The 16,639-nt window shown below is 40.3% G+C and overlaps 1 protein-coding gene across 16 annotated transcripts in view; it reads right to left on the reverse strand.

The window, feature by feature from the left end:
- Positions 1–16,639, reverse strand: part of kirrel3b (kirre like nephrin family adhesion molecule 3b) — a 340,233-nt gene that overhangs the window by 102,813 nt on the left and 220,781 nt on the right. The window lies entirely within an intron of this gene.

Genomic DNA, 16,639 nt, shown 5'->3' on the forward strand with positions numbered 1-16,639 from the left:
CCCCATCCCCCTGCCTACCTCCATCCACCCTCCTACCCCCTGCACAACTAAAACAGACCTTTGTATGCTAATGAAACATCACAGATAAGTAATGACAGGCAGGGGGGAGAAAGTGCAGAATATTAAATCATGCACGCCCTAGCTTTAAAGAATAATAATGTATTGAGACATCTCCCGTTATTGATGTGTCTTTTATGGCATGCCTCTATTGATGAGAGTGTGACACTAATGTTTGCCCTGTGGCGGAAAGAGAAGAAGCATTAGAGGAAATGATTGCTGTTCATTTATTTGCATGGGTGGGGAAATAAAAATAGGGAATGTTGTGCCAAAATACATACATGGTAATAGTTTTAAAACCCCATTTTGTTCTCTTATGAGACAGAGAAGTATATATATCAGCATCTGCATTTGTGGAACTCAGTGTTCTCATTTTCTCTTTTTTTTTAATATTATTTTATTTATTTTTTTTAAATCTCTACACAAATGGTTTTGTAAATTGGATGATTTGAACTACTTATTGCTCTGCCGGAGGGTGGGAAAAAAAAAAAAAAAAAAAAAAATGCATATATTTGAATAGTTCGTTGCAAAGCACCCACGCTCTGGTTGTGGAGTTTAGTTTCAGAAGACTCGTGCCCCAAGAGCCCCCCTGTGACAGTTGGACTCAGATGGATTTAAACCACCATTTGCACCATTGGCCACACATTGCCTCCATATGCTGCAGAGTGGGCAGGAAATGTAGGACACTCAGTTGGCCATGCAGAGTGGGTCAGCAGGACAATCTTCTTTGCCTGTGGCCATAAAGGGATTTTCAGATTTTTTTTTTTGTTGCGGATAGAACTGAGAGTATAACATTTTTAAGTCTGCATTAACCAAACAGCAGTGAGGAACTCTGAAGAGAGAGAGAGAAAAAAAAAAAACACTGGTAACTTAGAGGTTAATGAGGAGGGCAGATGGCAGCGGCAGTACAAGTTGTCTCTCAAGACCTTTATGTGAATACACAAGCTGAAGCTAGTAGAGAAGACTCTTTCAAGAAAAAACCCTGTTCATTTAGTAGTCGTTTGAATTTCCTCTAAAGCCCTTAGATGGTTCAAGTGGCTCCCATTGCAAACGTCCTTGTTGTGCAAAAGATGTTCAAAGATGGGCTTCTAGAAAATTTATAAAAGGCGACTTTGAATTAGCAGATTTCAGCATGCTGAGTTTCTCATTCAAATCAACCCATATAGGAATGCACTGCCAATAAATGATTTCTTCCTTCCCCCCCCTCATTTAGACAACTAGAAACAGGATTGTTTTCATAAACATTAAACTACATCCAGACTGTAGTCCAGGCATTTTAAAACAAACATATTCTGTAAATGTGTCTTGTTCTTGTCTCAAGTAGAACATACCTAAAGTGGAACGATGCTACGACTTAGTTTGTTTATTAGGATACCATTAAGTGTGTACGAATCAGTAAAGTGGTTTCCTGTTGATATTTATGATTTTGTGCAGATAGTTAGTGTTACTTGCTTGCTTGCTAGAGGCTTTTGAAGCATTTTACAGTTTACATGGGTAATCAGATGTAAGGAGTCTGCTTGCGCTTCTGGATGCTGTCCTGGTTGGAACGAATCCTGCTAAATCTTCATTATTGTGGAAAAAAAAAAAAAATCTGTCATCTCTTAAGTAAATAAGTAGAAAGAAACTATTTAATCTGTTTGTAATATGACGAAACTTCACAGACCTGAAAGCGTTTAAACTGTGTTTGTATGGAGATTACCTTCTTATAAGATTATAAATGAAGAATTTTATGTGTGCTCACAAAGGAAGAAAAAAAAAATCCCTATGGGGATAATAAAGTGCCTATTCTGTTCTTGTTGATTTCTTTTTAACGGTTACAGTTTCGAACATCTTTCTGTTGCTTGAATTTTTTTAGCAGAAGATACCGCATCTGGTTCTCTTTTTTATCCTTAAACCACTCACGTCCCATGATAGTAGCACTACAACACAAAGATCTAAAATAGTATTTCAGGGTATCAAATGCCTCACAGAAAACATTAGCGAACTGGGTGTATCACAAATGCAAAGGAACACACTAGACATGCTAGGGATAAAGTTGTGGAGAAATTTAAAGTAGGTTTAAGTTATGAAACAATATCCTCAGGTTTGATAATCTCAGTAAGCAATGTTCAATATCTCATCCAAAAACAAACAGAAGGAGTAAGCAGCGACTGCGAGCAACAATTTCCAACTGGAGAAGAAAAGCAATATTTCAAGGAGGCTGATAGTAACTCTGGAAGAGCTGCAGATATTCACAGATTGTACTCTAAACAGAAAACAATGAAACTTTTTTGCCTACATACAAAGACCTCATATGTAGCACAGTGTGTCACCCTGAACACACAACCCCCCACAGAAAAAAAAAAAAAAAAAAAAAAGTCTACAGGACATCAGACTGAGGTGAAGCCTCATCTTCTCACAGACAGTTGGATCTAAGCACACAGCCAGAGCTAGAATAAAATAGTTTAGACCAAAGCACAGTCATGTGTTACAATGGCCCAGTCAAAGATCAGTCCTTACCCAAACAAAGAAACATTGGCAAGACTTAAAACTTTGCAGATGATATTCATGAAAACTGACACTAAAATTGCAAAGCTAGTAGCTTCACCCCAAAGTTCGAATGAACAAAGCATCTGTACCCTTTACTGGACTTTTTTTCCAAAGAAAGTTGAAAACCATTTCTCATGCAACTTCGGCATTGTGCACTACAAAGTAAAATACCAATAAAGCACATGAAAGTGTGTGGCTGTACCATGACAAAATGTGAAAAGCTCAGGTGAATTCTTTTGCAAGAGCCTGTTGGGTTTGGTCTGTCTTCATCAATCTTTCTGTCCCTCTTCTGTCTCGTTCTGCATCTCCTATTGAGCATCTTGACCCCAAGGCCATCCAAACAGCCAAACAGTTGGGTTCTAACTCAGTTTGCCATCATCTTATCCCCCTGGCACAATTACACTTTACGAACTAAACACTCCAAACTCTACCTGAATGACCCCATCCAGCACCTAAGGCCTGGCTAAACAAGGATTCCCCAGCAGGTCGCTGCATGTGGGCTCATGCTTCATCACAAGTGTTTGTGCTTTTCTTTGAGGGAGGGAGGGGTAATGGAAAAGTGTCTTCCCAGGGCGAAGGCTGAGCTCACAGAGATGGAGGAAAGCATCGTTAAAAGCATATGAGCGTGCTCATAAGAGCGAGGGGCAGGCTGCTCAGGAAAGGGCAAGCTTTTATAGGGACAACCTTCGGCTATGAGTGCAGGCAGTCAACATCTTTTTTTCTTTGTTTTTCTCTTACCTGTGGGTGTTAAAAAGTTTGCTGATTAGTTTTCTATTTTTTTCTCCCTATCCAGTTACACATCTATGCACAAATATGCGCTCTAACTTTGCTACAGCTTCTTGTCTGTGACTGTAGCTGAAGAAGCACTTTAAGACTCCCTAATAAGATGAAGGTTCACAGATGTTGCAGTGGGGCTTCTAGAGTGTCAATAATGAACAAAGGGTGACAGTGGCAACATAAGAGAATGCCGCCGTTTACCAAGTGCTGGTTTATTTGCAGCCAGATGGATACTTATCACTCACTTTTGGGTCATTTCAGGAGTTAGCTTTGATCATATACAGTAGCTGCTTCTAGTTATAGACTGCAGTCCTGACACGCAGAGGTAACAGGGGTGAGAAAGGCGAGGCAATAATTAATGATGGTTTGAAGTGAGTCTGTTTCAGACTTGGTCCTTCCAAAAAAATAAATAAATAAATAAATAACTCCCAGGTCTAATGATTAAAAGGTTTGTTCTAATTAGCAGAAGTGACTCTGTCTGGATGGAGAGCCAAAGGGACCAGGGACATGGCAATTGCTGAGGGGAGCGAGATAAGCACAGAGATGAAGGGATAGCAAGGCAGACGTGGTTTACTAACCATAATTGTAACCTTTGCAGCTGATACGTTATTTGCTACAAAAAAGCATCCAGTACACCTTCAAATACATCTATTTGTGCTGCCTCCAAAAGCAAAAGCACTGAAAACAAGCTGCATTCCACTTTCAACTTATTATATAAGAATTGGAGAGGTTTGTTGTATAAAAACTAACGAGTGGAAGGTCAAATTTAAATTGACAGTTATGACAACAAAAGACCCCTTAACAGTTCTCATCACTTCAGCTGATAAAAAACTTGATATCACTGTTAGCTACTTAAACACACTTCAAATGGTTTAAGTAAACGGAAAGCCTCTTCAATGTGGTTATTTCAATCGGTTAACTGAAACAAAGATTTTTTTTTTTTCCCCCCCAAATTGCTTTTGCATTATTATGTGTCTTGTTCAGATATGAACATCCTCAAAATGGAACAACATAGTTACGGCAGTGACAAACATATTAGCCGTATCCTCTGAGCAATATTGATAAAGATAATGAAAAGATGAAAAACATTTTGTCATGGCAAAGATAGCTCACAGCCCAGGACAACCGTCCATGTCAGGAATGGCGTGAGCCCTTTTGTTTTGAACTTCGTAGAGGACTGTCTGGTCTTCGTCTTCATAAGAAAACTTTTTGCATTGGTGGTTTTCAGCACTCTGTCCATCCTGCGCATCTCCTCCACACTGAGCTTAACTGGGAGGAACTGACAAAGGAAGTCCCAGAACGTCCCTAAACTGTTTATCCGTCTATAGCAAACCAATCTTCAACCCAATGTTACAAATAGCTCCTCTTACTTTGCCCCTACGAGTGTTGAGACCGAACAGGATGCGTAGCAAGTAATCAGACACACGGTAGCTCTCCTCTGTGTTTACAAGTAATATTTTATATGTATTATATTTCATAAAATACCAAAAAAAATATTTTTTACTTGCATAAGCAGACATGTTTTGGGTTGCACTAAGGCTTCACAGCAAGTCTGTGCTAACTGTTTCAGATATCATGAGGTTCTTTGTAAAAATAAACAACATTCACCACCTATCAAAGCTATTTGTGTTGAGTCAGTGCAGAGATCAACACTTTCAGAGGACTGCTTTGAAGAACTCGTGAGATTTTTTGCAGTTCTGAAACCTTAGTGCGACCTCTTCTCTCGGAGTGAAATGAACCGCTGTGAACCCGGCAAAGTGCGTAATGCTCTACCTGTCAGCTGTAATCAGATTCCCCATTTGCTGCTCAAATTTAGAAAATTTCTGAAACGCCTTGTATTTCTCATGAGCATTACATGACACTGCCAATATGCAGCCTTTTTTGTTCTATGCTCCCCTGGAAGAAAAAAAAAAGAAATGTTGTAGAGTCGCTATATACCCATTTATTTGTAGGTAGACCAAATTTAACACCTCCCTCTTGATTTACAATTAGTCATTATGGGATTTAATTGGCCATCTGCCTATACCATCTTGTGTTTCTGGAGAAGGGCCACGTTTGCTCCATGCTGTTTAGAGAACCCACACTTAACACTTGCCGTTTCACCCAACACTACCATTTTGATTATTTTTGTTCAATGTGCAGCCGTAAAGCAGGCATATAAAATTAATTTTACATTTAGAAATCGGGTTTGGTTGTCAGATAGTTATAAGAAAAAATTACAATCAGGCAAATTAAAGGCACAATAAGTTGGATATTTCTTTCTCAGCGATCCTCGCTGTAGTGAACTCAAGCCACTTGGCAGGTAGTGTAATTGTCCTGTTCATCCTGTCAGTCACAGTTAACTCTCTGCATAGCTGCTCCCACTTTTAGCTCCACCTGTGCCCCATTGTCTGCTTCATGTGATGACAGGCGCCACAGATCAGATGACAGGCAAGAGAATCTTGAGTGACAGTGGCTTTCATTCCTTCATCCCCATCACTCATCCTGGCCACTGGGAACAAGTGTTTCAACTTAGCTGCTTGTCTTCTGAGCAGTACCTGTCTGCACTGACAGAGGAAAATTAAGTCAACTCGCATGCAATTTTGTTTTCAGAGATGTTGGTCTTGATTTTGGCATTAAGTGGAGGCCGAAAGCTATTGCGCATCAAGCAAATGACCTCATGGATCCTGCAGGGATCAAAATAACCCTTGCCAGCAGGTTTGCTTTGGCTTCAGGCAAAGTCCTGCTGTTTGATTAGAGCCACTGAAACCACTGCTGCCTTTCCATAAAATGTATTACTTTAAACTCAGATCACAAGTAAATTACAGCCACAGTTAAATCTTTGAAAAAGCCTAAGACTAATTGCATTCGCACTTCTTAAGCTATTTCACTTTTTGTCTATGCCACCCAGGTAAACAGAGAGGCTGGGCAAACGGATCATTAATAAGGGGAGCAGTCAAGAGGTCAATCCCAACTCTGGAGGAGCTGCAGAGATCTCCAGCTCTGGTATATTCTGTTGACAGCACATCTATTAGACTTATCTTTCACGAGTCCATTCGTTGCTTGTCAGATGAGTGGATATGTAGAATTAATATGTCCTGTTTTCATGTCTCCTACATGATAAGTGAAAACTTAAACTTTACGGGCAACATGCATACTCACTCAGAACATACAATACTTACACATGTTGCCCATCCTCCTGAACATAAAATGTCCAGGGTAAATAATGGCCATGGTAGAATTATTCTGGAGGGATGCTTTTCCTACAGGTCGGTAGTTTCAGTTGAAGAGATAAATACATGGTAGTCAAGAAAGTAAAATGATGAGAGGCTGCTAAGTATTTAAGTTTGGGACAAAGGTTTACCCTCCAGTGATGTCTCTACACATACAGCCTAGCTACAATGGAAAGGTTTTATCTGTGAGAAGACTTCTCTATGCAGGTGTATCACATAAAGTTTCTACAAAATACCTTAACATTTGTGTTCACAAACTTAATGATTTTTTTGTGAAATTGAAAAAAAAAAAAAAAAAAAAAACTCTAGGTTTCTACTGGTTAGCTTCTGATCACCATCAAAGGTTAAGTTTTTTTCTGTCTACTTATTTTACTTGAGTTATTGACTGTGAATTTTCACGTCAAATATTGTTCTCTGTCTTATGTAATACTGGTCACATAAGGCAGCAGGAAAACCAAAAGAGAATTTATCATCTTAGGAAAACAACTAGCAGATTAAACTTTAAACTTCACCCTCGGCACTTGTTTATCGTTTAATGCCTGTGTCAGTCTCGGACTTTGAATATTAAAGAGGCAAGGATGAGCACACCATGCCGCACGGCGCCAGCAGACATCTTGCTGATTTGCTTCACTTTTTCTGGGTTAGAACTAATCAATTCCTGTTGGCGATCAATTCTAGCTGAGCAACTTGACGAAGATCAGAATCAAAGAGAATAGCTATGCACTGAGTGTTGCAGGTGGTTGAGGAGCACCTGCATTTTCTTTTTCTTTCTTCTGCCAGTTACATATTTCATGTAGAGTTTGAGGTTAGTTTGTCTTTTTTAAGCGCAAGTGTGAAAGAGTGAAAGGGAGATTAAAGTCTTTGGAATTGTGTCTTCATTAAAGAACATTGTGTAGCGGAATTGGACACATGGGAAACACAGCCAACTTCCTGCTCGGAATCAGTACAGCCAAGTTGTAGAAATCAGACACCTGAGCCAGCAGGGCACCACGGGTTTGGCCTTTAAGGTGGTAGATGTTTTTGGACTCAGAGCGATGGCTCCTTATTGTAGGCTTTAGTGCCTGCAGGCTTTTTTTTTTATTATCATGTTTACACACTGTCTGTGTAATGTAAGCATTGCCTTAGAGGTGTTTGGTGTTGGGTTACATCACAGAGCAACATCAACCCTCCTCACATTTTCTGAGCTACTTCCTGAGCTCATGTACACAATTGTATCGGGATTGTGATGCAGCATGTCATGATGCAGAGGTGAGAGCTAACTGGTTGCTGCATCACTATGACAAAACATGACAGATGTGTTTAGGCAGCGGAGTGCCGGACCTGCCACACAGCATTAAGCTCACACAGTCAGAGAGGAGAATGCTGCGTATTCCCACAGAGGGAGTCCAATCATAGACATAATAACGGTTTGTCCACAGTTAGGATCAGATATCTGAGCCAGCCTGAGTGACTGCCTGCTAAAACGTAAAACCAGCTCAAGAACAGGCATAATACGTGTGGATTTTATTTTATTTTTATTTTTTTTTCTGGTAAGGAAAATTTCAAGGAACTCTTTGGTTTAAGGCTTCCGCAGCTCCTGGTGAATTTCAGTAACTGAATTCAAATGACTTTCCACAAATTACTGACATGAGCTAACATAAAAATGATCAAAGATCATCTCATTATTCTCCCATCACTCACTGAGCCCTTTTCACAAAATCCTGATAAATCATTAATTTATCATAAGGAGGGGATTGCGTGCCAGATTCGAGGGAACTGACAGATTTTGACAGGTATCCTAACACAGCCTTTCATGTTCGGTTCTCATCTGCTGCTCGGCCTCTGCGGAAACCAATCAGCGAACTACAAGGAAGTCTATTGTCGATAAAAATCTGAACCCACGACAGATCCCTCTTCAAATATTCAGCTAGTTTGATACATAATGAAACTGTATAATGGAAGTTGGGGGAGAACCTTCCCTCTACTGTTCTTCTATCAGAGTCCTGCGCTCAGATGTGTCATGCATTATCCCACCGCTCCACAAAAGAGCTGACTCGGACACATAATGAACATAGCCTTTTGTTCCTATTAGCGACCCATCTGTGGTCAGTCCTTCCGTACTGAAAGTCTGTAATTACCTGAGAAACCACTTATAACAAAGTTTAACTTAGTGCAATGTAACAACTAAAGAGGGAAAAAACCTTTCAAATGAACCCTGGGAACATGGAGCTTTGATACATAAAAATTAACTGTCAGTTCCAATATATAAGAAGAATGTATTATGCAAAGTGTGTAGAAGAGGAGACATATTCATCTCCTTCATAATAAAATTCACAAATTCCAGTCAAACACAGAGGATGTTACAGTGTCTAAAAAAATATTCACACCTCTTGATATTGTTCATCTTTTCAAGTTTTGGTGTTACAAACATATGGATTTTATTTAGATTTTAGATGTAACAGAACATTGCAAAGTAGCGCATGACTACGAAGAACAGCAAAAAAGACACGTGGCTTTTAAATGTTAAATACAGATCTGAAAAGTGTGGCATGCCTTTGTTTTCAGAACCTTTTAATTTGATATTGGGAAATAAAAACAAATAATATGTTAACAGGACATTGCTGCAAGCCATATTTAAGTATCAACAAACATGAAAGATCACAATAGTTGGTCAGTTCATAAGATAACTGGCTCCTGTTCCAAACAGACGCCCAACTGATGCATTACTTTAAGATTTTCCAGAAAATCTCTGAGAAATGCACAGAGAGAATTATGCTCTCTGTGTGGCTAAGTGTGTGCGTCCACATGAGATGTTTAATTATCAGCAGTGTGTGGTATCGGTCAAATGACCTTGCTGTGTTAGCTACTGTGTTTCAGTGAAGACAGCTGCAGTGTGAGATAATTCTGTCTTGACCCACAGAGTCTCCTACGCAAAGGTATTCCTACCCCTTTCTCAGCCCACGGGCATCTGGGTTCCCCCACGTGAATAACAATTTTCCTACCTCAGAACTATGCAATTAAAATCCCAATATTGAGATTTGTCGGTGTAACGTGACAAAACTTGAAGGCATTTAAGCTGTATGTTTTTGGCAAGACGCAGACAGACTGTTAAACTTTTAAAATACCACTGACGCTGAACTTAACATGTTTCTCTACTTCACCTACTTCAAGGGTGAAGGCATAGCTGGTGCCAGTAGAAGTATCTTTGACATAGAGCTTTTTACATCTTTATTTCATACAGAAAGATTCTCCTTTCTTCAGTCACAGAGCTGAGTTAACCAGCAGAGACGATACGAGCTCTGTGAGAGGCTGACAGCTGCCAGTTGGGGTCTTTGCTAAAATGGGTAACACACACCACTCAGTGGTGTTGTTTTCGTGCCTGGGCTACACTCTCTGTAAGTCTGGTCTTAGCCCGGTCTCGTCTCTGAAGGATAGTGGACACATCAGGCCTGAGGGAGCATGTGTGAAGTGCAGCGGCTGTCAACATGGTTGTGGTCACAGCAGAGGTCAGCAGTGTTCGAACCCTCTGGCAAAGGAGTGAGTCCGTTTAATATGAAGTCGAGAGGTTTGTGTTTCCCTCTCACTTGCATACACACAGATGTGTGAAACCCATACACAGTAGGTCACAAGGAGGACTTGGTGAACTTTTAAGTCTCATTTTCATTCGGCAATCTTTATTTGACGAAACTCCCAATTAACAAAGAGCTCGTTAATTAAGCACTCATGCACAAAGGCTCCACAAACACCACTCTCATCATTTAGCCTATCATATGTTTCACAGCCATTCACTGAGCCAACAGACCCGTTCACGATAAGAGAAAGTCAGCCATTTATAAACAAAGCAGCAGCCTCCTCAGTGGCCTCATAAGGAAGATGAGGGCCTACACAGTATGACACAGTATGCCAAAAGCTTGCTCACTGCTCCCATCCTGAGTCTCTTGACTGTCGCCATGGTAATTGAGTTTCCTGATGAGAGCTGTCCACCAATGAGATGCATACGTCACTCTGATCGGTCAGGCAGCCCGTTTCTGCTTACAGCGGTACATCTACCCACTAATTTGACAGCCGTATGCTTTAGATTCTCCCCCCCTCCCGCTACGCTAAACACACCCTCCCCCCACCCCGCCGCCGCAACCGATACAAGAGATCCTAATGAGAGTGCACATGTTCAGCTCACAGACTCAGAGAGGTTCTGACTTTCTTCCTTAAGCTAGGACCGAATTCAGCACTTGATATTGCTGTGCGGGTGTGACATTTCCCAGGCAGGGGCATATTCACACACCTTTCACAAGCCCCCTGCTCTGAGGCAGGATCTAAAAATAATCAGGAGGATGTTGCAGTGATGCGCTTTCACAATAGAGCCTCTCCTGAGCCACAGTCTTTTGCTGCTCTCTAATTGGCTACAGGACCTTTTCACCTGCTTTATTGGATGTTTTGACAGTGTAAGAGCCCAAATACTGCCAGGAGCCTTGAGAAAAGCTTTTCCCCCCTTTATCACTGAGTCACTTTTTTTTTCTTTAACAATTTACTGAAAAGCTTAAGAAATGTAATTATGTAAGAAAGCGAATGTTTTGATTGTAGTGTCACTCTTTGCATGTTTAATTTTTTTTTTGGTTCATTCTGAATAAGTTAGCGCTTTATAATTTCACAAAATAACAGTAATTAGAATCAGTAAAATGTCAACATTTCAGCTGTCACTTTTTTTTTTACAAGGCACTACAAGTGAAATTAGCGAGCACACATGTCACTGTGTGGAACTGTGACCTGAGAACCTTCTAAACTCAATAGAAAAAAAAAACATTTGTTGGAGGGAAACATTATGTCGCAAAAACATTATGGGGATCTCGCTGTCAAAAAGGGTCTGTCAAGAGAAATGTAAAAAGAAAATAACAATACAAACAATTCACCATAATCATTTTCAAGTGAAGAAAACATGATGCAACAGTGAGTTTGCCAAAAGCTGGACATGCTTTTCAAAAGAGATGAAAAGCTGAGATGAGAACTGTTCGGAAAGGTCCCCAGGAAGAAATCTTTTTAATGAAGACCACCTCACTTCACATCTAGTTGAGGACTGAGAGCAAAACAATGGGAGTCCAAAATCAAGACCACCGCAGTATTTGAAAAGCTAGAACATTTTGATTTTCTGTCAACATTTGCAGAAACAACTTAATTTCCTAAGTTAAAAACTTGTCACAAAAATGTCCAGAGCAAAAATAAGTTGTAGCTGTTGTTCTGACTGGTTTCAACTTTTTTGAGAAGTAAAAAAAAAATAAAAATGCTGAAACAAGTAAAAAATGTAGTTGAGACATGGACAAAACTAAAACTTTGGAAGTATTTTCTCAACACCAGTCTTGCCTACCACCGCACTACAGGAAGGGAGGAAAGAATGTAGACAGTTCCAAAACGCTGGTCAATCTCGATGCAAGACCTTTAGCTGATAAAAAAGCAAAAGACGAAGAAAAACTTTCCATGTAGTGGCATGGCCAAGTTAGAGACCAGAACTAAGTCTGGATGAAAATATGTGTGGAGATATGAAAAAGGTTAGTACACAGGAGATGCCTGCGCAATCTGACAGATTTGGAGAGTTCTTGGAAAGCAGAGTGGGCAAATAGTCTAGTAGACTCTGATCCAAAAATACAGAGTACTGCAATAAAATAAAAAATACACACTTCAATGAAGTAGAGGTTTAAGCATGTCCACACTTATGCAACCACGTTATTTTGGTTTTTATCCCCAAAAGGTTTTAGTATTTGTTTTTTGTTTTGTTTTTTTTTAAGTGGCGTGCAGATTTTACATCCACTTTATGTTGTCAAATATTTTACCTACTTTGTCAACATATCTCGTCTCATCTCTTCCGATCCCAGAACAAAGCAAAGCAGTTTCTTTTCAGCTGATATTTTAACACTTTGATTAGATATTTAAGGTTTCACTCAATCAAGTTTATTTGCATAGAACATTTCAGCAGCAAGGCTATTCAAAGTGATTTACATAATAAAAACAGAAAATCACAAAGTTATAAAGAAAACAAGGACAACCAAAAGGTTGACATTGAAATAGAAATTACATATACATTTTTCTTAGGTTGCCTTATTTTTGAGGGGACGATTAGAAGATATAACACTTTCCTGCATTAATTCTTCTGGTTTAGAGTGCCAATCAAAAAAAAAAAAAGGAGACTAATGCCACTCCAGCATCTGAAGTTTGTGAGGATCTAACAGAGATATGTGTATGAAAGCAAGGTTTTCCGGCTATTTCCACTCTTCAGTATTACTTTGGCTCTTGAGGTTTATGGCCAAAAGATGCAGGAGAAAGATAAACAAGCACTGTCATTTTTTATTATTGGGCATCAAAAATGGTGCCAGGTCTGGTTGTAAGGCTTGACTGCCCTCGACCACCCTTACAGTCTTTTAGCTCTAATTGACAGTCTTTAGTCTTCTTTTCTGTTGTTGCCAAGGAGTTGGAGGAGGAGTAGGCTAAGTCAGAGTGGGAAATCTAAAGGGGATATTAAGCTACATGTTGTCTTTTTTTGTTCATCAAAAACATCAATATAAAAAGGAAATGGAATCCTAAGAAAAATGTACTACACGTGTTCTCCTGACTTTAACATTCCATGTCTTTAGAGGGCGACTGTTTTGGTTTGCTACATTCCACCTAGAAACACATGGATTCATAAGCAGCAGAGTCATTGTTGCTGCTCCCATCTTCTTTTTCTATCCGCCCTGCTGCTAAATGCCAAAACTGAGCGAGCCATGCTAATCGGCGGAAAGAGGCGACTAAAGCTACTGCTAATCCATTCTGGAATTACGGGGGAGAACAAATTAAGAAACTTCAACTCATTAGCTGAGCTTTAATTCACCGCCCCTCCTGGAGTAATCCCTAAACTCAGCTGCTCCAGTTAATTATACAGAGGCCCTGGATGAGAGGCCCTTCCCTGTGACTCTGCTTTTGTGTCTGGAGTGTGTGCGTGCGTGTGCGTGCCTGTGCACGCGTGCATTTGTGTCGGTGGGGTATTGGGGGATTGCCTATATAATTTTCACTCATGAAAGCTGGTATAAGAATGCATTTAAAGATTCAGGCTATAAGAAACATGTGGGTGCGTTTGTCTGCGTGTGCGTGTGTGTGTGTGTGTGTGCGTGTGTGTGTGTGTGTGTGAGTGAGTTGCGGCTCTTTTTATTTGCAGTGTTTGGAATGAAAGCAAACTACATGAAAATATAAACCCATTTCGATCAAAAACGTGTTCCCTATCTCTTTCTTCAGGCAGGTGTGAGGGAATTTTTCTGGGCCTAGTCTGCGTGCAGGAAATGGTAAGTACCGCTGTGATGAGAGGAGGCAAAGTTGAAGAAATCAAAACAGTCTCTTTCAAGTAAAAAAAAAGTAAAAAAAGTCACCTAGTCTGAACTGCATATGATTTGCCTTTTTTGCGCTTTCCTTCAGCACAGAGTACATACATATGTATCATGCTGGTCTTTTCTGAGGTGAAATCAAAGAACTGAAAAATGCAGTTTGGGAATGTTGTTCAACAGCACATTTACAAAAAGGGTATTAAGGAGCTCTGATCAGATGAGATCAAAATAGAAGCGTTTGGCTTACTATACATACAAACAATGGAGGACAAATGGCACAGTTGAAGTGGATATCCGGTTTAAACCCATTATAGTGTTGGTGGATATTTTTTCTCTAACTAGAGCTCAGAGCAGATGCAGTGAGGGACAGAGATAATACAAGGCAGCAGCGGAAGAAAATCTGTTGAAGGCTTTGGGAAGCTTGAGACCACAGTGGCGGTTCACGATCCAACCACGCTGACCCGGAAAATACAATCTAAGCTACAACAGAATTCATCTGTTGGAATGGCCCAGTCAAAGTCTAGACTTAAATCCACTCTAAAATCTACAGAGGTACAGAATCCAACTTGAGCTTGAGCAAGTCTGCAAAGGACGGGCAAATATTTCAGTGTCTTGTCCAAAGCTGGTAGATTCAAATTCCAAAGACTCACAGCAATACCTGCAGTGAAATACCGTTCCTTAAAGTATGGATTAAAATAGATTCAAACAAGTAATTGCACATATTCTTTGTAAACCAGATCTCACATTGGAATCCGAGACCGAATGTTGAACCAGCTTGCAGCTGGCAACCCCACTATTTTAATCTGTTTTCCAGCCACTGGGTGCTTTGGAAGCTGGCTGTGGTTGTTGAAGCCACTAGCACCTTTAAGAGGGGATTTCAATGGTTTTCTGAGCTGCGTAGCTGGATTCACATTTGAACTTTGTCATTACATGGGTGATAAGCCACTCAAATGAGAGGCTTTTGTAATTTCAAATATGGATAAGAGGCAGAAGAGGATCAAGCAGCAGTGATGGATGGAGGGATGGATACGCAGGCATGTGCTTTAAAACCACTCCATCTGCCTCACTTATCTCGCTGAGAGAACGCATGCAGTGATTGTTGTAATCAGGTGAGGCCCCTCCAGGACGCCTAATATGGACACTGTGGGCTACCTGTTTCCAATTTGTCTTTGTTTATACTCCATTCTTACAAGTGGACGAGCTATTTGCAATCATCACCTCTGTTATTAACCCCTTGAATTGTTGTCCAACAGATGGGCCAGATGTTCTTGTTGCCTTTGCCCCCTTCCCCCCATCTCTCCTACTCCCTCCTACATCCTGTTGTGAGCACATTGATTTGCAGGCAACGGGAGGTTAGCACTGAGGTCATTTGCCATAGATCTCCCATCGGGCTAATGAGCCACGGTATGACAATTTTGGTGATTAGATGAACAGACAACCACGCTTGTGGGAATTTTTGAGGATTCTTGCACCGCTCCTACTTCAGAGCCTTATTAAAAATGCAGCTCAAAAATTTCCAGTAGTTCTTGTGTGTGTTTTCAGTGTTTATGTCTTAGTAAGAGGCATAGATGCGTCAGAGCATTGTCAGGGTTTAGAAATAATGAAACAAAAGAACGCAAAACAAAAACAAAACCGTTTATATTTGCAGGAAAAGCATAAGAATTGAGACCTTTTTTTTTTGTGAATGTGTGAGTTGTCATACAAAAGACAGTACGTGTTGTCAAATTCAATTGGAAATCGCCCTTTCAAGCATCTACAGGCACAAAATCGCAACGAAAGAGCTTGAAACAAACAGAATGGAAAACCTTGATCCTTTTTCACTATTCTTAATTAGTTTTCCTTTACATGAAAAATAAGCTTTTGTTCTGCTTAGCGACTCATTGTCGAGGAGTGATTGTGGATTTCAAGGTAAGCTACATGTTTTTGCATGCCATGCACAAACAATATGACATCCTGACACGCCGCAACGCTTAAACTTTTGACGTTTTGCCTGGGCAACCGTGTTCCTTGTCAGTGCCTCCCCATCTTTCCTGAAGCTTCAACCAGATACCAAATCACACCTCATCTAAGGCACAGCAAGACCACATAACCACGCGTCTGCCGACAGCTAGAGTGCGAGGAAAAATAATCCGCCTTTAATACCTGCACCTAATTAGCTCTGAAATCTGAGGTTAATTAAACAAAAGGAGGTTAAATTAAGTGACTGGGATTTAAGTGGCGACATACCGGATTAAAAACGCCCCCATCGTTCGATGAATCACTCACCCTTGCTGTCCACAAATATCACCCTCCCCTCCTCGGATGTTGTGGCCCCCACATAAAGCTCTCTGTGTTATATAGTCCATCGCCGAGTATATCTTTTAATTCTACTTGCTCGTTGTCATAAAGCTGCTTAACCAGTGGAATAACTGCAGATGACTGGAACGATGGGAGACGCCTCTTAAAGGTCAACAAAATGATCAGTGAATATTGCAGTGATCTCCCTCAAAAGTGCAGCTGATTGTTGCTCTGTAACGAACGGCATGGCACGCAAAAAAAAAGAAAAAGAAAAAAAAAGAGGGGGAAATAAAGAATACTTGTCACATACTTCAGTTAATAAGCTGTCAGTGAGAGAAAATTACCATCAGGTTAGTCACATTGACAGAGGGCAGCCTCCAGAGGGATCAAAGTGCTCTAATGAATGCTTAATTGACATAATAACTAATGGTCATCATATACACCATAAAGCCTCCTGAGTGGGCT

This window comes from Poecilia formosa, unplaced genomic scaffold, assembly GCF_000485575.1.
Source record: "Poecilia formosa unplaced genomic scaffold, Poecilia_formosa-5.1.2 Scaffold141, whole genome shotgun sequence".
Taxonomy (NCBI): domain Eukaryota; kingdom Metazoa; phylum Chordata; class Actinopteri; order Cyprinodontiformes; family Poeciliidae; genus Poecilia; species Poecilia formosa.